Source organism: Tamandua tetradactyla, chromosome 5 (assembly GCF_023851605.1).
Source record: "Tamandua tetradactyla isolate mTamTet1 chromosome 5, mTamTet1.pri, whole genome shotgun sequence".
NCBI classification, from domain to species: Eukaryota; Metazoa; Chordata; class Mammalia; order Pilosa; family Myrmecophagidae; genus Tamandua; species Tamandua tetradactyla.
Window position 1 is genome coordinate 130,452,187 of NC_135331.1, and position 25,067 is coordinate 130,477,253.

Genomic DNA, 25,067 nt, shown 5'->3' on the forward strand with positions numbered 1-25,067 from the left:
ATACCCTCACAGTGACTCTCAGGCTAGTGCCCTAACATAGCCATATTGATGCATCACATAGAACCTGAACATTGGAAGAGGAGAAAAAATTAACTGCCCTTTAAAGCATGAAAAGAAGATGAAAAAGGGAAGACCAAATATGGGAGACTGAATGAAAAGAGAATGGATGCGCCTCTATTCTTTCTGAATTAATAAGAGACCAAAATGGGTATCTGTGCATAGATGCTACTTAGCTTAAAAACAAACATTAGCTTTCAAAAACTGTTTTAAGTCCATTTATTCCTAAATTCTAGATCTCTAAGTCATGTTCAAGTTCTGTGATCTATTTTTATGAAATAGGATAGTGAATCAGTCCTTCAAAGTTTAACATTTTGCATATTTTCACCTTGATGATGTGTTTCTTATCACGGACCTTTTTCCACAATTGTTTTCAACATTGTACATTTTTGGGCTTCAGTGTCTACATTTACCACTTGAACCCATGATACCTGAATCTAGTTATGCTTCTGACATATACTTTATCAAAGTTACTTCTCATCATTAGCCTCTAATTTATCAAATTCCTAAGTTTCTCCTGAATTTGCAGGAGGTTTTCCTATTCTGTGAATTCCTATCTTTAGCTGATTATTAATCAATTGCCAATTTCAATTCACATGTGGAATGATTGACTCGATCCTTTAGACCTGTTCTTACAGTTCAAGCACTCATTCTACATGTCTGTGTAATATTTATCATTTTCTTATGCAATACAATTTAATAATTATATCTATTTTAGTTTTCATCATAATCATATGTCCCTTTTTACCAGAACTTTTAAACCTTTAATTAGTTTTTCACTTTATTGGAAAGATGGTGTAATTTTCAGATAGCTTTGTGTATGCTGAAATAAAATCTCAGTGGCTTAACACAGCTAAAGTTTATTTAATTGCTCATGTTACATTCCCACTGTGGGTCAGTGGTGGTGCTGGTGGGGTGTCTGCTCCTCCAAGTCATTCCTCACCATCTTTTCAGTTTCTCAGCATGATGCTTCAGAGTTTGCAACTTCAGGGGAAAAGAGGGCAAGAGTTGAGCACAGACGATTAAATTCTTCCTCCTAAAATGAAACATGTCACCACCACTCCCCCCCATATTTCATTGGCCTAATCAACTAACTTTCTGTACTTACAAGTCATTGGTAGTAGTCTACCATATGCTGAGTTTTTAATGCTTTTACTCTCAAATCTGAGCACAATTACATAACGCGTGCCTTAGCACACTAATACGTAAGGTTACAGCTGAGACGAAGATGTCTGCATTTGCAATCTGTTGGTGTTTGGTGGAGTAGATGTACTTGCTCTTGATGAAGTTTTATTGTGTGTCTGTGAGGGTACTTAAGTTGAAAATATGTTAAGCTTCTGTTATTGATTTCAACAACACAAGGCTCGAATGGACCCCTTTGCACTGATGCTCAGTGGTTTTCTGTCAGCTTTACCTCAGAGTCAGTTCAGCATTACCTAAGAGAAATTCTGAGCCACTAGCTCAGTGGAAAGAACTGTGAAATGAGACCCACTCTGTAAAAGTTATTAGGGAGGCAGTGAAGAAGACGTTACTGCTTTAACAAACATAATAATTATTCTAAAAAGGCAGAAGCCCAATGGTATAAGGTTAAATTCTTGGCTTTAATCTCCACAGAACACATTCAGAAGTGGCCTCATTACCTTTTTTTTTTTTTTTTTTTTTTTTAAAGGAAAGACAGAGAGAAGGAAGGAAGGATAGAAGGAAGGAAGGAAGGAAGAAAGGGAAACATTTTCTTGTTTTATTGTATTCTGTTTCTCCGTTTTTGTTACATGGGCTGGGGCCGGGAATCGAACCGAGGTCCTCCGGCATAGCAGGCAAGCACTTTGCCCGCTGAGCCACCGCGGCCCGCCCCCTCATTACCTTTTATTAGTTTGAAATGGACAAACTTTCAGGCTAGTGTTCATTGGTAGATCAAGAGTGCTTACAGAGGCTTTGAGGTCTTTGAAAACTTTCTTGACGTGTTTATTTTGGAAATACTTGCACTTCTATATTATAGCATTGCATCCCTTTTCCCAAGAATTTAGATACTCTCTTTATACAATTGAAAGCCTTTACTTTGCTGCAGATTTGCTATTTAGCTTGTTAAAAGCCAATAAATATGAAAGTGACAAGACATAGAAAGAAATTACCATACTTGTATTTCTGTGGAGATGTGATATTGCCTAAGATGTCCCTCAACAATCCCAGGGATGGTCTGACTAGTACCTACCTCCCCTCCCTCTCTTCTTTCCTTCCTTCTCTTGCTCTCTATCACTCACTTTCTGTTTCTCATTGTCTCTCAGACTTTCTATCTCCTTTTCTTTGTTTTCTCCTTCCCTCTTTATTTTCTTGAACTAACAAGAGATAAAACAATTCTTTCTGAAATGTTTTGCTTGTAAGTCTAGCACTTAACCCTACATTATTTGACTAATATTCTCTTGGACAATGATTTAAGCATTACAGAAGTGTTTGGAAGGTAGTCAAACTAAATTGCCCCTGTATTTAATTAGATGCTTGTGGAATATATTTTAGAAAAAGAAATGAGTGTGATAATTAGACGCTTGCTTCCTTTTTTTCTTTTTAACTGACCATTTTTTGGGGGGAAGATGATAAGATATAATTTTGCACCAGTGAATAGATTATGTCAGGAGCTGATCTTGAATATAGATGAACAAACAGCTAGGTTAGTCAAGTGGAACTTTGTAAATTCCCCTCATCATTGCTCATTTAGGGATTCTTTCTGGTATAAGATAGATCTTCTGGTATAAGAGGGATATAGAAATCTACATAATTTCCTAGAATAATTGTTTTTCTGGGTGATAGAAAGAATTTCTGGCAACTAATAGGGAGTAAATACATTTTTTTAAAGCAAAAAAGATGCATAACTTCTAAATGGGCTAACTGTAATAAAAATAATTCTAGCACAGTTCCACAAGTTGGCACGCCCCTTTTGCACCCCGGGAAAAGACACTGAGAGCTGAAGGAAAGCCACTCCTCATTTCAGAAATCGAATTGATTCTGGAAAAGATTTCTAGTTAATGGAATTGAATTAATAGAAAATGTACACTATCCTAAGATGCTTCCACGGCAGAATGTATGAGTAAATGATAAGTTTAATTTAGGACAAATTGAGTCTATAAAAATAAAGCCAATCACAATTTAACCTGAATCCCCCAGGACTTAACTTCCACTGTTTTAATTACCAGATGATCTTTCCAACCGGCTCACAATTTGAGTGCCTCCTTTAACTTTTAAGAAAGCACAGCAACCAGCATATGTTTAGCAATCAAGAGTCCCAAGTGAAGACTTGATTTAATTAGCAAATCAATCATCAGCTTGCCAGTCAAAAATTCTTATGTAAACACTTTAATATTTTGTCTGAAACTGTGGAATTGGCAGTGCAGATCTTCCAAGTTAAACAATATGGGCCAGCTCTGCTGGTTGCACACCTCTTGTTCATGTGCGTGGCTCTTTCTGGATCTCTGACTGAAGTGTCACACCATCCTTGCTGCTTTTCTTTAGGGACTCTCATGTGGATCAGAGCATAACATGCTTTTCCAGATGTTCACCCCAACACAATCAAGGTCAGTGGAAAAGCAACCAGTTCCACATTCCTTTATTCACTAAAAAAGTTAATTTTTACTAAGTAGGATCCAACTGGACGATTTCTTTCATTGTTTTCCTTAGTGATGATAAGTCTGATGATAAACAACCGTGCTGAGACTCAGGAAGAGATCTTTGTCATTTATAGAGAACAAGAGCAAGTGAGAGAGATTCATCTAAAAATAAGCATGTGAAGCTTCAAGGCAAGGCTTCCTAGATCTCTGGTTGTTAGTATGTGATGCACATCTTACTCTCTCAGGTTGATAAAATTGGTAAAGTTATGTCAGACTGTCAGGCAGAAAGGAGGATGCACAATATGAGAGTACACTAAGGCTTTACAGAGATGGCTGTAAACTTGTTCTACATTTCCTTATTCTCCATTAAAGATGAGAATCTCATCTTTCTACAATCCCCCACATAGTGACACTTGGTAGTTGTGATGATGACTTCTCCAGTTTTTGATAGTCAGTTTTCCTAGTCTCTGAATGTGCTCAAGACCAAAGTATTTTGTACCTCACTTTATGAAATGACTTGGTAAAAAAGAAAGAAGTTGTGGGGTTTTATAGTGGTATTTTTCTTCAGCTATCATTATTTGTTTTCTTCCAGTATGGCTCATTCTTTAGCCAATTTCACATTATTTGTTTTCTAGAAGAAAAATATCAATTGTAATATTTGAGAGACTCGTAGAAGATGTATTTTGACAAGGTACCTAAAATGTTCCAAGAGAGAAGTTATTTGCTTATGCCATACTCAGTGAACTTTAAGGGTCCTGCCCATGTGGTTAACCTGATAGTAGAGTAAACAGGTTTAGCAGACAAAAATGCAGGTTGCCTGGTTAAATTCAAATTTCAAGTAAAAGCTGTATAAATTTGCATAAATTAGGTCCAATATTGCATATTGCATATCTAATAAAATGTATCTGGGATTCAAATTTAACTGGGTGTCCTGTGTTTCATCTGGCAAACTCTACTTGATAGGCAACTCTTCTAAGTGTGATTCTTCTCTACAGGTGCTGTAGCAAGGATTGTGGAAAACCTTTTTCCAGTGCCACCGTCCTCAAGGACTCTGCTGTTCTGCCAACATCTACCTATCAAAGTATGGGCTTCAAATCTTAAGAAATGAGCCAATGCAACTTTCTTCCCTTGGGGAAATTCCAGATTAAATTCATTAGGAATTGTAAAGTCAATTTTATAGAAAGTTGGCAGATGGTACCTGGTGCCTAGATGCTATGTCTTTTCAAACATCAGTTCACAGTCCTATATTTTAAAATCTTCCTTAAAACCCTGGTGTGTGAGTAAACAGACCAATTTTCATTTTGATCTTACCTAGAGGGAGCAAATCTGGGAGGGAGTTATCTAGCATGATGATCATGATATTTTACCTTTGCCCTCCACTCTTCTGCCTGCAATAGAAGATGGCTGCAAGGAGTATAAATTTATCATGAGAGTCAAAGGGAGTTTATCTAGTGAGGATTATGAAATCAACCCATAGTTGTTTCTTCTCCTTATAAGGAGAGGAAATAGCACCAACCTTAACCATGTACTCAAAGGCATTTCCTAGTTCTCCCATATTTTATCTAGCCTAGGATAAACTATAGGTCTTCCAGAAATATTCTAGAATGAACCTTTCTTAAGAAAGAAAAAATAGGAAAATCACAGCTTTAAAACCTTTAATATGCTTACAGATCCTAAACTTTGCCTCAGTATATACTCTTTTAATATTTGAAAGTCAGTTCTGTATATAGCATTAGGTTCAGCACTAACAGGTAGAATAGGTATACAAAGACAAAGACAAAAAGAATTCCTGCTTCACCTTTTATTACAATCTAACAGGGGAAGCAAATGTTTGCACATGAATGAGTAAAGTAATGATGCAAAGTAGTATATGAATAAGTGCACAAGTTGAGCATAGAAAGAACAAATGCACAGGAATTCAAAGAAGTAGGAAATCCATGTAAACTTGAGTGGACTTTGGGGATGGGTTTCATGTGAATGAAGGGGTATAGAAAACACCCCTTTTTGTGAAGGAAGAGTGAGAAAAAGCAGGGGCATTTGAGGATCAGTGGGGATGCAGGTCTAGATAGAGGATCATTGTCGAGGTAAATGTAGAAATAAATTCACACAAGAAAATTTATGCAGTATTATTAAAAAGCTGTGGAATTCGAACTTGGTCCTTTAGGCCATGGAGAATTATTGGGGATTTTTGAATCATGGTTTGACATGATAAAACTAGACAGGAGGAAAAAGATGTAGGTGGATTTTGCATATTATGGTGTGATCGTGTTGGAGTTTATTCCCTTAGTGTGAACCTGATAGTCAGCAAATGATCTCTGAATGTAAGTACATATAGAGATGCATACAGCATGTATATAAAGCATGGTCTCTGTTCTCTGCTTCTCAGAGAAGTACTCTTTACTGTTCCATGCAGTCCTCAGGAAAGCCACATTGACAGCTGAGTGGGTTTCTGATATTGCCTCTGTTCTTTGACGACATGACTGTCTCTTGGTCAATCTGTTCATTGTGTTCATTCTGTTTCTTGGCATCCCATCATCACTGCATTACGAAGGGGGAGGGTTGAGAGAACTGCAGCCCTTCTTGTTCAGGAAGAAATTAGCTTTTTTTGTAGGATTCTGAAAGACTTCATGGCTAGAAATAAATTAAAACCAGAGAGTGATCTCCTATGCTACATGCTATATAATTAAAAATAGCTTTTTTGACTGACATAGTTAAACGTTAAAGAAATTCCAGCTACACTAAATTCTGGAACAGTTTCCAGAGACCTCAGGAATAAAAAACTCATTTGGTCTATGCAAGTGGAAAATAAGTTTTCTTTCTTTTTTTAAACATAGGCATTTTGAGGAAAAAGCAAACACATCTACCATGGTGATTTTAATATAAAAAGGAAGTACACTGTAAATAACAGGATTGAAGCTTGGTTTTAAGTACTTTATCCTGTGTTGCAAAAAATAGTTTCAGAATCTTGAGAGAAAAAAGAATAGGGATAATGTTTTCCTCAAGAATCTTTGAATTTCTTAGTGCTTTGTCGCCTCTAGCTTCTTTGTTTTATTACTGCTTGCAAGTTAATCTTGGTTTTTATCCAAAGTCCTCTGGGCTGTGTCTCCACAATGAAATAAAATATAGAGGGTAGATTAATTCACATATTTGTCTTAATTCTCTGATGGGGTTAATTTTTGTCTTGAGTTTTTAATGTTTGATTTTTTTCTTGATTTTGATTTTTATCTTGATTTTTTTTATCTTTGATTTTTATGTTGTTTTTTTTGTCTTTGATTTTTATCTTGATTTTTATCCAAAGTCCTATTGGTTGTGTCTCCACAATGAAATGAAAAATAAAGGATGGATTAATTCACATACTTTCCTTAAGTCTCTGATAGGCTTTGGCTAACAAGAAGCCAATCTCTAGGGTCTTATTGTATAAATAGATAATTCAAGTATGGTTCAAATGGTGATCTTTCAAGAGAGATTTGATACCTCCTCTTAAGATGAAGATGTCCATTCATCTTAACTCAAATCTGTATTGGAGAATGGAGAGGAAGACATTAAAGAATCAGTAAGTTATTTATGTACTTGCTACTTATGTGTTATGGCTGAAAATTGTAATTTTTTTCATAAAATTTAATGGAAGAAAACATACTTATGTTTGGGGATTCCCTGAGGAAGTGATATTTAAGCTGAAAGTGAAAGATTAATAGGTACTAGCTAGGTGAAGGGAGATGTGGGACAAGAAAGAGAGAATTCCAGGCAGAGGAAGCTGCATATGAAAAGTACCCAATGCAAGAAACTGGCACATGAAGAATGAAAAAAAGCCAAGAATTATTGGAACTCCTGGACTGTGATAAATTATATAATTTTTTTTCACAGTTATTCATTCCCTACCTACTCTTGCCATGCCTTCTTGCACCATTGACTTTGGACTTGGCCATTCTTTGGGAAATGGAATGTGAATGACTCGATATTTTTCATGTATGAGCTCAAGCTTTAAATGCAATTACATGGCTTAGCTGGGGCCCATTTTTTTCTGCCCTAGGCCTTGGTGGACTAGCATGAACTGGACAGGAGTCATTCCTTCAGCCTGTATCCCCATTTGTGAGGACAGTGGTATGGACTCACAATTCCCAAACAGCCTGGGGAAGAACCAGAGTTTTAGGTGGCCCAGAATAACATGGCAGATGTCCCTTTGGGGGTGAAAGCCTTTGAGATTTCTGGAGATTGTTTGTCAGGCATCATCAAAGCAACAGAAGCTTTAATACTGAAGATACTGAAGAAACAAAAACCAGAGAGATGGAAAGAGATCAGACAATGCAGGGATTTTAAGAAAAGAAATAACTGCAGCTGTACGGAAAAGAGGGCAAAACTATAAGTCAAGATATACCTTAGTAGGTTATTGCAGTAAGGATATTATCTAAAATTTGAGTACTTAGTATTCATTGTCAGCCTCAGAACTTCTAAACATTTTATATGTAATAGCTAATTTAATCCTCACAATGAATAAGCCATTTTTTTCCCCCCATTTTTCAGATGAGCAAACTGAGACAGAGAAAGATAAGCAACCTTCATAAAGTTCCACATCGACTAAATCAAATTCCAACAATCTGTCTTCATTATCTGGGATGCAGAGGAGAGATGATGGTGGTTTGATCTGGTGTTGAGGGACTAGAGAGATGAGGAGGATTAGGTGAATAGGAGACAGATTTACAAAGTAGAGGTATCAGGACTTGGTTTTTCACTGACTATGAGGCATGAGGGAGGAGGAGATTTCAAAGATGACTTCCAGATTTGTGAAATTGGGCAATACACTGAGAGAGCAGTCACTGATGAGGTCGATTCTGAATGGATGGAAAATTCTAAATTTGAATTATAAATTGTTTGAGGACAACTGTTAATGCTATTAAGATTTTGCTTCATGTGTTGTGACAATTTGTAAAATAAATTGCATCAAACATTTATCAAAGTTATTTTAAAATAGCGTAGGGTTTCAGTACATTTTTCTTACATAGAGATGAATTTTTCTCGAATGTTTCTGTTGATATAGAGTTCACAGACTTGAATCAGAGAGAACACTCATGTTTGGCATAAATATTCACCCCATGCACACAAGATCAGAGCTTGTGCTGTAATTTTGTACTTCATCACTACATCTTTTTATTAGTGGAAAATACTAATTCTAGAAATATATCCTCATACTATTCAATGACTTTATTGCCGTGTTAGAAAGAAGTTAATGTGATTCACAGTTTCAACATGGAGAAACATTTATATTACAAATTCAGTAGTGAAGGAATGTTTATTCTGGGACTGCCCTGTGGTATGTTAACAGGCTATAACAAAGTTATTTCATTTAGTCCTCATAAACAAGTGCTTTTGTCTTGGTCACAGAATGATTTTGTTTTGGTAACAGTTTCTTCCTAATACATTACATTTCTGAACTATACCAATCATTAGATCATGGGTTTTTCTTTTTTTTTAGAAATTTTAGTGTTTTGTTGAATTTATTAAGTCTGAGTAATAAATATCAATTCCTTTACAGTCACAGCAACACACACAACCAAATTATGCTGTTGTCCTTTAAGGCAGTCACTTAGAGAACCTGGCACCTTTTAGAATCAGTACTGCCAAATTACCTCATACATTGTACAGGTCCAAAAGAGACATGATATCCTTACTTTTTAAATGTATTTTGTTGGAGAACTTGTTGGTTTGCAGAAAAGTCATGCAGAAAGTACAGAATTCCCATATTCCCATTTCACACACTCAGTTTTTCCTATTATTAGCACTTTGAATTAGCGTGTATCTTTGTTATAGTTGATGAAACAATTACGATTATACTATAACTATAGTCCATATTTTACATTAGAGCTCACTCTGTTGTACAGAATGGTTTTAAAAACTTTTATTCTAGTAATATGAGAAAATATATATTCAACCTAAAATTTCCCGTTTAACTACCTTTAAATAAATAATTCAGTGGAGTTAATTACTTTCACAATGCTGTGCTATCATCATCACCATCCACTACCAAAACTTTTCTGTCACCCCAATTAGGAACTCTTTACCAATTAAGCATTAACTGTCCATTCACTACTCCCACCCCATCCTCTAGCCTGAGTTCTGACTTCTGACCCTATGAACTCACTCATGCCAATTATTTCATATCAGTGAGATTATACAATATTGGTCTACTTTATTTCACTCTGTTGAGTGAAGTAAATTATGTCTCCAGGGTTCATCCATGTTGTCACCGGTATCAAAATTTCATTCTTTATAAAATTGAACAAAAATCCATTGCCTGTATATACCATATTTTGTTTATCCATTCATCTATTGCTAGAAACCTTGGTTACTTCTGATTTTTGGAAACTGAATCATGCTGCTATAACATCAGTGTGCAAATATCTGTTTGATTCCTGCTTTTAATTCTTTTGGGTATATAACTAGAAGTAGTATTATTAGGTCATATGGTAATTCTATATTTAACTTAAAAGAGGAAACACCAAACTCTTTTCCACAATGGCTGCAGCATTTCACATTCCACTAACAATGAATGAGTTCTTATTTCTTCACAACCTCTCCAATATTTGTCATTTTCTTTTTTTTTTTTTTTAATAGCAGATAATCAGTAGGTGTGAAGTGGTATCTCATTGGTATGTCCTTCCATTTATTTAGGTCTTCCTTGATTTCTTTTAGTAATGTTTTGTAGTTTTCTGTGAATAAGTCATTTGCATCCTTGGTTAAATTTATTTCTAGATATTTGATTCTTTTAGTTGCTATTGTAAATGGATTTTTTTCTTTATTTCCTCCTCATATTTCTCATTACTAGTGTGTAGAAACACCACTGAGTTTTGTGCATTGAAAGCACTACTGATTTTTGTGCATTGATCTTGTATCCTGCCATGTTGCTGAACTCATTTGTTAGCTCTACTAGCTTTGTTATAGTTTTCACATATGGGACTATCTGCAAAGAGTGTAAGTTTTACTTCTTCCTTTCCAATTTGGATGCCTTTTATTTCTTTTTCTTGCCTAATTTTTCTTGCCAGGGCAAGATACTACAAGAGAAGAAAATTACAGACCAATTTCTCTTATGAATATAGAAAAAAATCTTCAGCAAAATACTTTCAAATAGAATCCAACAGAATGTGAAAAGAATTATACACCATGATCATGTAGACTTTATTATAGGTATGCAATGGTGGTTTAACATAAGAAAATCAATTAAGGTAGTATATGCCATCAACATAACAAAGGGAAAAACAAAACACATGATCATCTCAGTTGATGCGGGAAAAGGCATTTGGCAAAATTCAGCACCTGTTCTTGATAAAAACATTTGGGAAAATAAAAATAGAAGGAATTTTCCTCAAAATAATAAAGGGCATATATGAAAAACACACAGCTAATATCGTACTCAATGGTGAAAGCTTTCCCTCCAAGATCTGGAACAAGACGAGGATATCCCCTGGCACCAATGTTATTCAGCATTATATTACAAATTCTAGCCAGAGAAATTAAGCAAGGAAAGAAATAAAAGGTATCAGAGCTGGAAAGGAAGAAATAAAGTTTTCCTTATTTGCAGGTGAGATGACCCTACATACAGAAAGACCTGAAAAATTGACAACGCTTCTAGTAAACTTAATAATTTCAGCAGAGTGTTTGGGTAGAAGATGAACAACAACAAAAACCAGTTGTGCTTATATACACTAGTAATGAGGAAGCCAAGGAAAAAAATTAAGAAAAATTCCATTTGCAACAGCAATGAAAAGAATCACATCTCTAGGAATACATTTAACGTAGATTATAAAGGATTTGTACATAGAAAATTTAAAAATATTGCCAAAATAAATCAAAGGAGACCTAAATAAATGGAAGAACATTCCATGTGCATGAATTGGAAGCCTAATATTGTTCAGGTGTCAATTTTAACCAAAATGATTTACAGATTCAATGCAATCCCCCCCCAGATTCCAACAGCCTACTTTCAAGAAATGAAAAAAGCCAATAATCAAATTAAGTCAGAAGATTAAGGGGCCCAAATGGCCATAAACATTTTGAAACAGAAGAACCAAGTTGGAGGACTCACACTTCCTGACTTTAAAGCATATTTCAAATCTGCAGTGGGCTAAGTGGCATGGTATTGGCACAAAGATAGATATATTGATCAATGGAATTGAATTGAGATTTCAGAAATAGACCCTCACACCTATGGTCAATAGATTTTTGACAATTGGGAAAGAATAGTCTCCTTAGCCATTGAGTCTGGGAGAACTCACTATCCATATACAAAAGAATGAAGGAGAATCCTTGACTCACACCATATAGAAAAATGAACTCAGAATTGATCAAAGACTTAATTGTAAGAGCCAGCACTATAAAACTCCGAGATTAAAGTGTAGGAAAGCATCTTTAGGAGCTTGTGTTAGGCAATGTTTCTTAGACTTTACATGTAAAACATAAGCAGCAAAAGAAATAATAGATAAATGGGGCCACCGCAAATTACAAACTTTTGTGCAAAGACTTTTGACTTGAAAATAAAAAGACAACCTGTGCAATGGGAAAAATGATTTGGAATTCACATATCTGATAAGGATTTTCTTTTCTTTTTTTTTTTTGTTCATGGTCCGGAAATTGAACCCGGGTCTCCCGCATGAAAGGTGAGCATTCTACCACTGAACCACCTGTGCACCCTCTGATAAGCATTTAATATCCAGAATATAAAAACAAATCCTCCAACCCAGCCCAATCAAAAAATAGGCAAAATACTTGACTAGACATTTCACCAAAGAAGATATACAAAAGGCTAAAAAACACATGAATAGATGTGCACTCTCACTAGCTCTTAGGGAAATGTAAATCAAAATCATACTAGCATATCTTTTCCCACCCACTAGAATGATTACTATTTTAAAAACCTAGAATTACAGTTGTTGGAGAGCATATGGGGAAATAAGAACACTCATTCATTGCTGGTGGCAATGTAAATGGCACAGCCACTGACAAGACAGTTTGGCAGTTCCTCAGGAACCTATATATAGAATTACCACATAACCAAGCATGCTGCTACTAGGCATATACCCAGAAGAATTAACAGCAGGAATTTGAATAGGTATTTGCACACTTATGTTCATAGTTATACTATCCACAATTGCCAAAATATGGAAGCTACCCAAGCATTCATCAGCTGGTGAATGGATGAGCAAAATGTACATGCAAATGTTGGACTGCTATTCAGCTTTAAAAAGGAATGATGTCCCAAGGCATGTGATAACATAGATGAACCGTAAGGACACTATCTTGAGTGAAATAAACCAGGCACAAAGGGACAAGTATTGTATAACCCCACTGATATGAACTAATTATTATAAGCAAACTCATAAAATTAGACTCTAGAATATATTTTAACTGGGGCTGGGCTGGGGGTAGGAAATGGGAAGTTAATCCTAAATTTTTACAGAATTTCTATTTAGGGTGAGTGTAAATGTTTAGAAATGGATTGTGGTAATAATAGCACATTATTGTGAGTGTAATTAACAGCACTGGATTATGTATGTGATTGTGGTTGAAAGGGAAAGTTTTGGGTCATGAATGTTACTAGAATGAAAGAAGATAAAACATGAGAGTGTGTAACACTGAACTGTTATGGATGGTGGTCTGCGGTTAATAGTATAAGAATTTTCTTTCATGAATTATAACAAATTACAATATTAATACGAGGTGTTGATAATAGGGTGGTATATGGGAGAAAGTTCACCTAATGTAAACTATGAACAATAGCTATTAGTACTATTTTAATATTCTTTCATCAATTGTAATAAAGGTACCACATTAATGTAAAGTTTCAACAATCAGGGGGAATATGAGAACATTGTAATTTTTTAAACTTTTTTATTGTATAGTATAACATACATACAAAACAAAGAAATAAAAAAGCAATAGTTTTAAAAGCACTGCTCAACAAGCGGTTGCAGGACAGAGCCCAGAGTTTGTCATGGGCCACCATACGATCCTCTCATATTTTCCTTCTATATTCCTGCTCCAGAATGTAGGAGGCTAAAGGGCTTAAATGTTTTTTATCATTACAGTTGACTCTTTCCTTCTATTTTTTGTGAAAAAATGCATATATATAAAAAAGGCTATTAATTTCACAGCACAGCACTACCATTAGTTGTAGAACATATTTCAGACTTTGACGTGGGTTACAATTTCACAATTTTAGGTTTTTACTTCTAGCAGCTCTAAAATACTGGGGACTGTGAAAGAGATATCAGTTTAATGATTCAGCATTAAATATTCATTTGTTAAATCCCATCTTCTTTGCATAACTCCACCATCATCCTTGATCCTTCCATACCTCTCTTCAGGGTTGTTTGGGCTATGGCAATTCTAAATTTTTGATGTTGGAAGGGTCTTTTACTAACATGAGGTAGGGAGATGGAGCTATCTGATGTCTTGGAGAGGCTGGGCTTAGTTTCAAGACTTAATGAACCAGGGATCCATTTGGAGGTTGTAGGTTTCTGGAAAGTTACTCTAGTGCATGGAACCCTTGAGAATTCTTATATATTGCCCTAGGTATTCTTTAGGATTGGCTGGAATGGCCCTGTTTGGGGCTTGGCGGGTTATGACAGGTAGCAAGGTCTACCTGAAGCTTGCATAAGAGCAACCTCCAGAGTAGCCTCTCAACTCTATTTGAACTCTTTCTGCCACTGATACTTTATTAATTACACTTTTTCCCCCTTTTTTGGTCAGGATGGAATTGTTGACTCCATGGTGTCAGGTCTGGATTCATCCCTGAAAGTCCTCTCTGATGTCACCAGGGAGACTTTCACCCCTGGAAGTCATGTCCCACTTAGGGGGGGACGGCAATGACTTTACTTGCAGAGTTGGGCATAGAGAGACTGAGGCCACATCTGAGCAACAAAAGAGATCCTCCAGAAGTAACTCTTAGGCATGCCTATAGGTAGCCTAAGCTTCTCACATCAGCTTCACAAGAGAAAGCCTCATGACTGAGTGCATGGCGTATTGATTTGGGTGCCCCCAAAGTTTTACACAGTATCAGGGGATTCCCTGATGGTAAGGTTCCATATTCTTTCTCCTCTCCCTCAGGGAACTTTGCCAATATTTTTTGATTATCTGGTTAATATACTCTAAGATGTTTACAGGCATTACAATAATCTATACAGAATTAAAGGACCTCTTTCTTATTCTGTGCTCTTTGTGTTCTGTGTTTCAGTTGTTCAAATGAGCTATACAGATAGGTTGAATTAGATTATGCACTACAGAAAATTTCAGTTCAAGTTCAAATAAAACTTTCTTCCATTGGTCTCAAAAAATATGTGTGGTTCTAAAATACAGGCACTGTCTTCCTTACCCCTGTGTTCTGAATTACTTTAACCCCAATCTGTCTGGCTTCGTTCTTATCTCTAAATGTCAGGTTATATATATTAAAAAGCCTCTCAAATCCAGAAGTATTAATCACCACTCTGGACTTAATGTGTTTGCTCCAAAAGCTTACAATCTAGGCCTCTGTTTTCTTATAAACATTTTCTAAAGGTGACCATACCATTGTTATTCTTTGGAATTCTTTGGAACAACCATTGTTGTTCTTTTGTTTCTGGCTTATTTTGTCTCACCAAATGTCCCACATGTTCATTCCTATCATTGCATGCCTCATGACTTTGTTCCTTTTTGTAGCAGCACAACCTTCATTCATAAGTACACACCATCGTTTGCCAATCTACTTCTCCATCAGTGCATCTTCCAGCCACCTGCATTCATCGGGCATCATGTAGAGGGCCCAAAGTCACAGTCCATCAACATTCTCAATTTTACATAATTTCACTGTTACCAAGAGAAAGAAAACACACCTTTGCAAAATTGGAAATCTAAACTCTTGTCCCTCCCCCCATTATTTACCTCTGCTGTTGCTGTGGTAGTGCTGATGGTTTCCTTTTGAACATAGTTCATAGTATGCAATAGCAATTTTTCCCTGTTCCCTGGACTTAAACACTTTTTATACAAGAATCATATCTTTGAAGTAATTCTTATGAGAACTAATTCACATTTCTTGTGTGAATCAGTGGGATACATAGGTCTATAAAACCCCTTTAATCTTCTTCATCTTTGAAATGATAATATTACTTCTAGACCCACTAGAGAATCACCTTCGCTCCTATCTATTCCCTTACGTTGGAGTTCAACCTCATTGGCTAACAGTTCACCCATCTCTAGTTTCTGTGTATCTCTAAGTCCCCTATATTCTGTATTATAAGCCTCTGATTATACCTTTATGCTGGTCATAAAAGTGGAATCATACAATATCATTCTTTTAGTATCTGGCTAATTTCACTCAGCATTATGTCCAAGCCTCATTCATCTTGTCATGTCCTTCAGGACATCATTTTGTCTTACTGCTGCATAATATTCCATCGTAAATGTTTACCACATTTTGTTGATCCACTTGTCTGTTGATGGGCATTTGCTTTGCTTCCATCTTTTGGCAATTGTGAATAATGCCATTATGAACATCGGAGTGCAAATATCTGTTTGCGTTATTGATTTCAGCTTTTCTGGGTATATACCAAGTAGTGCTATTGTGGGTCATAGGGCAACTCGACATTTCATTTCCTAAGGAACCTCCAATCTTCCATAGTGGGTGCATCATTATACATTCCCACCAGCAGTGCATAAATGTCCTAGTTTCTCCACATCCTCTCCGACTTTATACTTTCCTGTTTTTTTAATTGCAGCCATTCCCTATCCATGAGTAGGGAATATCTTTCCACCTATTTATGTCTCCTTTGATATATTTTAGCAATGTCGTGTAGTTTTCTGTGTACAAGTCCTTTACATCCCTAGTTAAGTTTGTTCCAAAGTACTTGATTATTTTCGTTGCTATTTTGAATGGATTTTTTTCCTTGACTGACTCCTCAGCTAGGTCAGTGCTTGTGTATAGAAATGTTACTGATTTTTGCACATTAATTTTATATCCTGCCACCTTGCTGAATTTGTTTATTAGCTCAAGTAACTTTGCTGTAGATTTTTCAGAATCTTCCAAGTATAGTATCATGTCATCTGCAAATAATAAGAGTTTTACTTCTGCCTTCCCTATCTGGATGCCTTTTGTTTCTTTGTCCTGCCTGATTGCTCTAGCTAGAACTTCTAGCACAATGTTGAATAATAGTGGTGACAGTGGGCAACCTTGTCTTGTCCTTGATCTTCTGGTGAAGGCTTCCAGTTTCTCTCCATTAGTATGATGCTAGCTATTGGTTTTACATATATTTCCTTTATCATATTGATGCAGTTGCCTTTGATTCCTATCTTTTGGAGTGCTTTTTATCAGAAAAGGATGCTGAATTTTGTAGAATGCTTTTTCAGCATTAATCGAGATGGTTATGTAGTTTTTCCATTTTGATTTGTTAATGTGCTGTATTACATTAATGGATTTTCTTGTGTTGAACCATCCTTGCATTCCTGGTAGAAACTCCACTTGGTGATGGTGTATAATTCTTTTAATGTGCTGTTGGATTCGATTTGCTAATAGTTTATTGAGAATTTTTGCATCTATGTTCATTAGGGAGACTGGCCTGTAGTTTTCCTTTCTTATAGAATCTTTACCTGGTTTTGGTATTAAAATGATATTAGCTTCATAAAATGAGTGAGGCAGAGTTCCTTTTTCCTCAGTTTTTTGGAAAAGTTTGAGCAGGATTGGTGTTAGTTCTTTCTGGAATGTTTGATAAAATTCCCCTGTGAAGCCATCTGACCCTGGACTTTTCTTTGTGTGAAGATTTTTGATGACTGATTGAATCTCTTTACTTGTGATTGGTTTGTTGAGGTCTTCTGTTTCTTCCTGAGTCAATGCAGCTTGTTTGTATTTCTCCAAGAATTTGTCCATTTCATCTAAGTTGTCTAATTTTTTGGTGTATAGTTGTTCATAGTATCCCCTTATGATTTATTTTATTTCTTTAGGTCTGTGGTAGCACACCCCTTCTCATTTCCGATTTTGTTTATTTGCATCCTCTCCCTTTTCTTCTTTGTCAGACTTGTTAGTGGCCCATCAATTTTATTGATTTTCTTATAGAACAAAATTTTGGCTTTATCGATTCTTTCTATTATTTCTGTTGTTCTCCCATTCATTTATCTCTGCTTTAATCTTTGTTATTTCTCTTCTCCTATATGCTTTGGGGTTAGTTTGCTGAACTTTCTCAAGTTCCTCTAGATTTGCTGTTAAGTCCTTGATTTTCACTCTTTCTTGTTTTGTAATATAAACATTTAGGGCAATAAATTTCCCTCTCAGCACAGCCTTTGCCACATTCCATAAGTTCTGATAAATTGTATTCTCATTTTCATTCATCTCCAGATAGCTATTTATTGGGAACATTTTATTTTTTACATGACTTCCCTGTAGTTTTTACATGACTTTTGTACAATTTCTATAATTAAGAATAATAATTAAAAAGCATTATGCTAAGTGAAAGAAACTAGACACAAATTACTACAGATTGTATGATTCCATTTATGTAAAATATACATAAAAATAAATCCATAGAGACAGAAATAGATTAGTTGTTGTATTAGTTAGGGTTCCCTAGAGAAACAGAATCAACAGGAAACACTTGCAAATATAAAATTTACAAAAGTGTTTCACATGACAGCAGGACACAGAGTCCAAAATCCACAGGGCAGGCTGTGAAGCCGACAACTCCGATGGATGGTCTGGATGAACTCCACAGGAGAGGCTCACCAGCCGAAGCAGGAATGGGACCTGTCTCCTCTGAATCCTCTTTAAAAGGCTTCCCGTGATTAGATTTAGCATCACTAATTGTAGAAGACACTCCCCTTTGGCTGATTACAAATGACATCAGCTGTGGATGCAGCTGACGTGATCATGACCTAATCCTGTGAAATGTCCTCATTGCAACAGACAGGCCAGCACTTGCCTGATCAGATAAACAGGTGTCACAACTTGGCCAAGTTGACACATGTCCCTAGCCATGACAGTTGTTATGTAGGAATAGGGAAAAGATAGAGGGATTGAGATGTGACTGCTAAGGGTCAAGGGTCTTTTCTTTTTGGAGTAATGAAAATCTTCTAAAATTAATTTTGGTGATGACTACACAATTCTGTGAATATACTAAAAATCATTGATTGCTTACTTTGTGTGGATTTGTGGTATGTAAATATATCTCAGTAGAACTACTTTAAAAAAGATATAGGGGGATAGATGACTAAAAAATATTAGGATAAAATAAATAAATAATAGGAGGAGATAAAGGGTAAAAATTGGGTAGATTCAAATATTGTGTGTCAATGAAAGGGAGGAGTAATGGGTATGGGATTTATGAGTTCTTTTATCTTTTTGAACTTTCTTTTTCTGGAGTGATCCAAATGTTCCTAAAGTGATGAAAAATACACAACTATGTGATGATATTGTGACCCATTGGTTGCATAATATGCTTGGACCATATGTGTGTGGATCTGTCTCAGTAAAAATATATTTTAAAAAGATATAGGGAATATTTTCCTTGTGATTTCTTCTTCGATCCATAGGTTGTTCAAGAGCACATTATTTAATTCCCATGTATTTGTGAATTTTCTAGTTCTCCCTCTATTTTGATTTCTAGCTTCATCCATAGTGGTCAGAGAAGATACATTGAATTATTTCAATATTTTTGAATTTATTGAGAATTGTTTTGTGGCCTAACATATGGTCTACCTTTATGCACTATAGAAGAATGTGTGTTTTCTTGTTGTTGAGTGAATTGTTCTCTCTCTATATATATATGGTAGATGTAATTGGTTAATAATATCATTCAAGTCTTTTATTTCCTCATTAATCTTCCAACTAGATGTTTGTTCATTATTAAGTGTGGTGTATTGAAGTCTCTTACCATTACTGTAGAACCGTTTTTCTTCCTTCAAATATGCCAATATTTGCTCCATATATTTTGGGGCTCCACCATTAGGTGCATATAGTTTTTGAAATTAAAGTTAGTCTTGTAAATGATATATGGTTGGGTAATGATTTCTTATCTATTCTTGCCAATTTCTGCATTTTGATTGAAGAATTTAATTCATATTCATTTAAAGTTACAAATAATGCAGGGCTTTTGTTTGCCATTTTGGTATTTGATATTTGCAGGTCTTACACCTTTTTTGACACAAAATTCTTTTGTCAATCCCTAATTTCATGGTTTGTTTTTTCGTGTACGATCTTGAGTTCCTTTTCATCTCCTTCTTTAATATTTTTCAGGTATTTTCTATAGCGTTTAAATTTAACATCCTTAATCTACAGCAATCATGTTTTATTTGATACTAACTTAACTGAAATAGTGAGCGTATACATTTTTCTTATACGTCTCTATCCTTCTGTCTTTTGATTATATTTGACACAAATCATTTGTTTATACATTATATTCCAGACCATATATTTATCATAACTTCTTATGCATTTGCATTTTAGAACCTGAAAGAAATAAAAAGTAGAGTTATATACTGAAAAACAAAATACAATAGTACTGGCCTAATTTTTCCAGGGTTGCCTAGCTAATAGGCAGAGTAGTCATTTTGAAATGAAGGTCTTTTTTAGGAAGATGTGAAATTGTGAAAGTTAGTTACTAAATTTATTTTTTTAAATATAATTGCTTCCTACAATGAGAGGGAGAGGTAAGGAGTATGGTATATATGAGTTCTTTCTTTTTTCTTTTTATTTCTTTTTCTGGAGTGATGCGAATGTTGTAAAAATGATTATGGTGATGAATACACAACTATGTGATGATATTGTGAGCCATTGATTGTACACCATGTATGGAATGTTTCTGTGTGAAAACTTATCAATAAAAATATTTTTAAAAAGAGTTGCTTCCTAACAATATAGGAAGATTCAAAATTATTGATATTGTATACAATACACACACACACACACACACACACACACACACACACACACACACACACATATATATATATATATATATATATATATATATACCCTATCAGATGAAAATACATATAGGCCTTATTCTAGTTTGCTAGCTGCCAGAATGCAATATACCAGAAACAGAATGGCTTTTAAAAAGGGGAATTTGACATGTTGCAAGTTTACAGTTTTTAGGTTGTAAAAACGTCCCTATCAAAGCAAGTCTATAGCAATGTCCGATATAAGGCATTCAGGGAAGGAAACCTTGCTTCAAGAAGCCCAATGAAGTTCAGGGTTTCTCTCTCAAGTGGAAAGACACATAGCAAACATGATCAGGATTTCGCTCCCATCACGAAAGGTACATGGTGAACACAGCATTGTCTGCTAGCTTCCTCTACAACTTACCAGGAGGTGTTTTCCATCTTCATCTCCAAAAGTTGCTGGCTGGTGGACTCTCTGCAGCATTCTCTGCTCTCTCAGAATCTTGTGGCTTTCTCTCTTGTTGTTCTCTAGCTTTTTCCAAAGTGCTTCTTCCTTTAAAGAATTCTAGTAAAACCATTCAAGACCCACCTGAAATGGGTGTAGACATGTCTCTACCTAATTAAGTTTAATGCCCACACATCTCTGTGGAGATATGCTAATTAAAGTTTCGAACATACAGTACTGAATAGGGCTTAGGAGCAACTGTTGCTCCCACAAGGTTGATTAAGATTAAAACATGGCTTTTCTAGTGTATATAAACCTTTTCAGACTGGCACAGGTCTTTCAAGTTAATTCAGAGTCAGTAAATGCTACTTGACTACTTCACCAAATTCTTTATGTTTTTTTAAAGTTCTTTGAAATTGTTTTTCACAATTTCTCTATTTTTTTCCTCTATACCTGTTGTGGGATTGGGAGACAATGGCTACTCTTTTCTCCCTTTAAATCTTATCGAAATTATATAATGGCTTCTTTCCTATGTTTAGATGTTGTTTCAGTTTGCTAAAGCTGTTAGAATGCAATATACCTGAAATGGATTGGCTTTTACAAGGGGATTTATTAGGTTACAAATTTACAGTTCTAAGACCATGAGAATGTCTGAATTAAGGCATAAACAAGATGATACCTGGACTGTGAAGATAGGTTGCTGGCACCTGGAAAACCTCTCTCAGCAGGGAAGGCATATGGCTGACATGTGCTGGTCCTTGCTTCTGGTTTGTTGCTTTCAGCTTCCAATCCTAGTGGCTTTCTCTCTGTGTCCTGTAGTTCTTCTCTTAGCATCTGTGACGCATTTTCTCTAAGCATCTGTGGGTCCTCTTTTAACTTCTCTGGGGCAAATTTTGCATTTCAACTCTTAACTTCTCTAGGCTCTCTCCATGTTGTGGGTCCTTCAGTTTCTGTAATCCTTGCTTAGCATCTCCTGGGAGCATTTCTATCTCCAAGTGTCAGCTCTCAAAGGACTCCAGTAAGCAAATTAAGACCCACCTTGAATGGGCAGTGTCGTCACATCTCTATGGAAACAACCTAATAAAAAATCTCACTCAATAATAAGTCTGTCCCCACAAGATTAGATTAAGATAACATAGATTTTCTGGGGCACATAACAGAGTCAAACCAGCACATTCCACATGCATTGGGGAAAGGCTGGCCACCACCCCACTGTTCTGAAGGGGTTCAATGTGTGCTGCAGAGAGGCAGGATCCAGGTGCCATGGAGATGCTTGAGGAGGGTGAGGCCAAGAACAAGGTGTTCTCCCCAATGTTCCCAAAGTTGTAGCCCTTGCCCAGTGTTTGGAGGAAGCAGGGCCGCTGGGTAAGCCCTAGGAGAAGGTGGACTGCTGCTGTCTCATTCCTAAGGATAAAATGTCATTCTATAAATGACTCTTGGACTTTGAAATCTGATGGAGCTTACCCTGGAGGTTTTTGGAATTGTTTGGGAACTTTGACCTCTGTTTCCCTTTCAGTTTCTCCCTATGGCAATGGGAACATTTATCCTATGACTGTCCCTCCTTTATATATTGGAAACAGATAACTTGTTCTAAGAGTTACAGGTTTATAGCCAGAGAATGTTTGCCTTAGGGAAGACCATGCTTGTAACTGATTTTGATGAGATGCTACTCTTTTTTGACTTTGTATTGTATTTGTATTGTTACTGAAATGGTTTAAGGTGTTTGTGATATTGTAATGGAATGAATGCATTTTGTATATGGAAAGAACAAGTCTCTTTAGCGTCCAGGGGGTGTAATGTACTAGTTTAAATCAGTTATATACTCCAGAAAAGTCTGTGTTCTTAATCTAGTCGGGTGGGGCCAGACTTACTGTTGAGTGGGACCTTTTAATTAGGTTGTTTCCATGCAGATGTGACCCCACCTATTCAAGGTGGGTCTTAATCCACTTATTGGAATCTTTTAAGAGAACTCACACACACACACACACACACACACACACACAGAGGCCTAGAGATAGAAAATGCTCCAGGAGATGCTAAGCTAAGAGAAAAAGTACAGTGTTTGCCCTGGAAAAGTTGAGAGGACCCACATATGCTTAGAGTGAGATGCCTTGGCGACACTAAGAAAACCTCAGGTCACAGAGAGAAAGCGACCAGTATCAGCAGTTGAGAGCCAGCACTGGGAGTAAGGAGCAGCAGACATCAGCCACATGCCTTCCCAGCTGACAGAGGTGTTCCAGATGTTGGCAGCCTTTTTTCAGAGTTCAGGTATCCTCCTGGTTATGCCTTAGTTCAGACATTTTCATGACCTTAGAACTGTAAATTTGTAACCTAATTAATCTTTGTAAAAGCCAATCCATTTCTAGTATATTGCTTCCTGGCAGCTTTATCAAACCAAAACAGATGTGAAATATTTAATACCAGTTAACCTTTGCAGTATGGCATAAAAAAATCTCTTTTTTCCTGTAACATATTTAAACTAAAAATAAACACCTACTCAATGGCATTTCCTGTATGGTAAATCTACTAGTCTGGTTTATGTAGTGGTATGTAGTGGAAACTTTGAAGCATTTTTTAATTCACTTTTGAAATTACTTTGTATTTCAGATATGTAGCATTTCCAATCATGAAATAAGTTTGAATTTTAATTAGCACATACATCTTGAGTTGATTCTTATACTGTCATCCAAAGTTTCCCAGCAGGCTCTACCATCACAAAGGTGGACTGATAAGACATTCTTTATTATCTCTCTTCCTTTCCCTGTCTCAGTTATCTGTTCCCATCCTTGCTTCCTAGGGTCACCTTCCAAATACTGTACTCAAATTTGTACATTTTTGTACAAATGAGTTGCTTCTGGGAGAACCCAAATCAAAGAATTTGTGCCAGAAATAGTCCTAGGAAGTAGAACCTCAATATGGGATTTGGGGTCACTCACCTCCCAGGTGACAATTGTTGGACAGTGTTGGTGGGAATCAGAATGGAGAAAAACACAAGTTTAGGACTGCCACCTGAAGTGCATTGAGATGGGGTACAGTTGGAAGGAGATGCCCTGATTTATACAAAATGTTCTAGTAATTGAGCTATATTGGGATTATGGTGATTATTCACTATATCACTATTGCACATGCTTTAAAAAACACTGAAGAAGTATGGTCAATTGATTTTTGATAAAGGTGCTGTGCTTGTTTGAAGCCATTATGTACGCCGGAATAGCCATGTGCTAAATTTGATCCAAACTAGAGTGCAGCTGTTTCTTTCAAACCTGATTCAGTACTTAGGGTGGAAACTTTTGATTATATTATCTCCACAGAGATGTGACAGACCCAATTGTTGGTGTGACCTTTTGATTAGCTGGAGATTGACTCAACCCATTCAAGGTGGATCTTGAAAGAATTCTTGATTGAAGTCCTTTTTTTCTGACTCTAGTTTTATTTATTAAATTAACTTTTTCCCAATATCTCAGTACTTTTTTAAATATTGTTTATTGGTAAATCTTACCATACAAACATACAAATATTTTTAACATACAAGCATTCCATGCATGGTGTGTAATCTGGCTCACAATATCATCACATAGTTGTGTATTCACCACCATGATCATTATTTAGAACATTTGCATCACTCCAGAGAAAGAAATAAAAAAGAAAAAACTCAAATGTAACATACCCATTACTCCTCCCTCTCATTGACCACTAGTATTTCTATCTACCCAATTTATTTTAACCTTTGTCCCCCCTATTGCTGATTTTTTAGCCATATTTTTTACTCATTTGTCCACACCCTATGGTGTGGACAATGAAAGGAGCGTCAGACACAAGGTTTTCACAATCATGCAGTCCAATTGTAAAAGCTATACCTTTATTCAACCATTGTCAAGAAACAAGGGTACTGGAATACAGATCTACAGTTTCAGGTGCTTCCCTCTAGCCACTCCAATATACCATAAACTAGAAATGGATATCTATATAATGTGTAAGAATGATCTCCAGGATAACTTCTCAACTCTGTTTGAAATCTCTCAGCCACTGACACTTTATTTTGTCTCATTTCTCTCTTCCCTCTTTTGGTCAAGATGGTT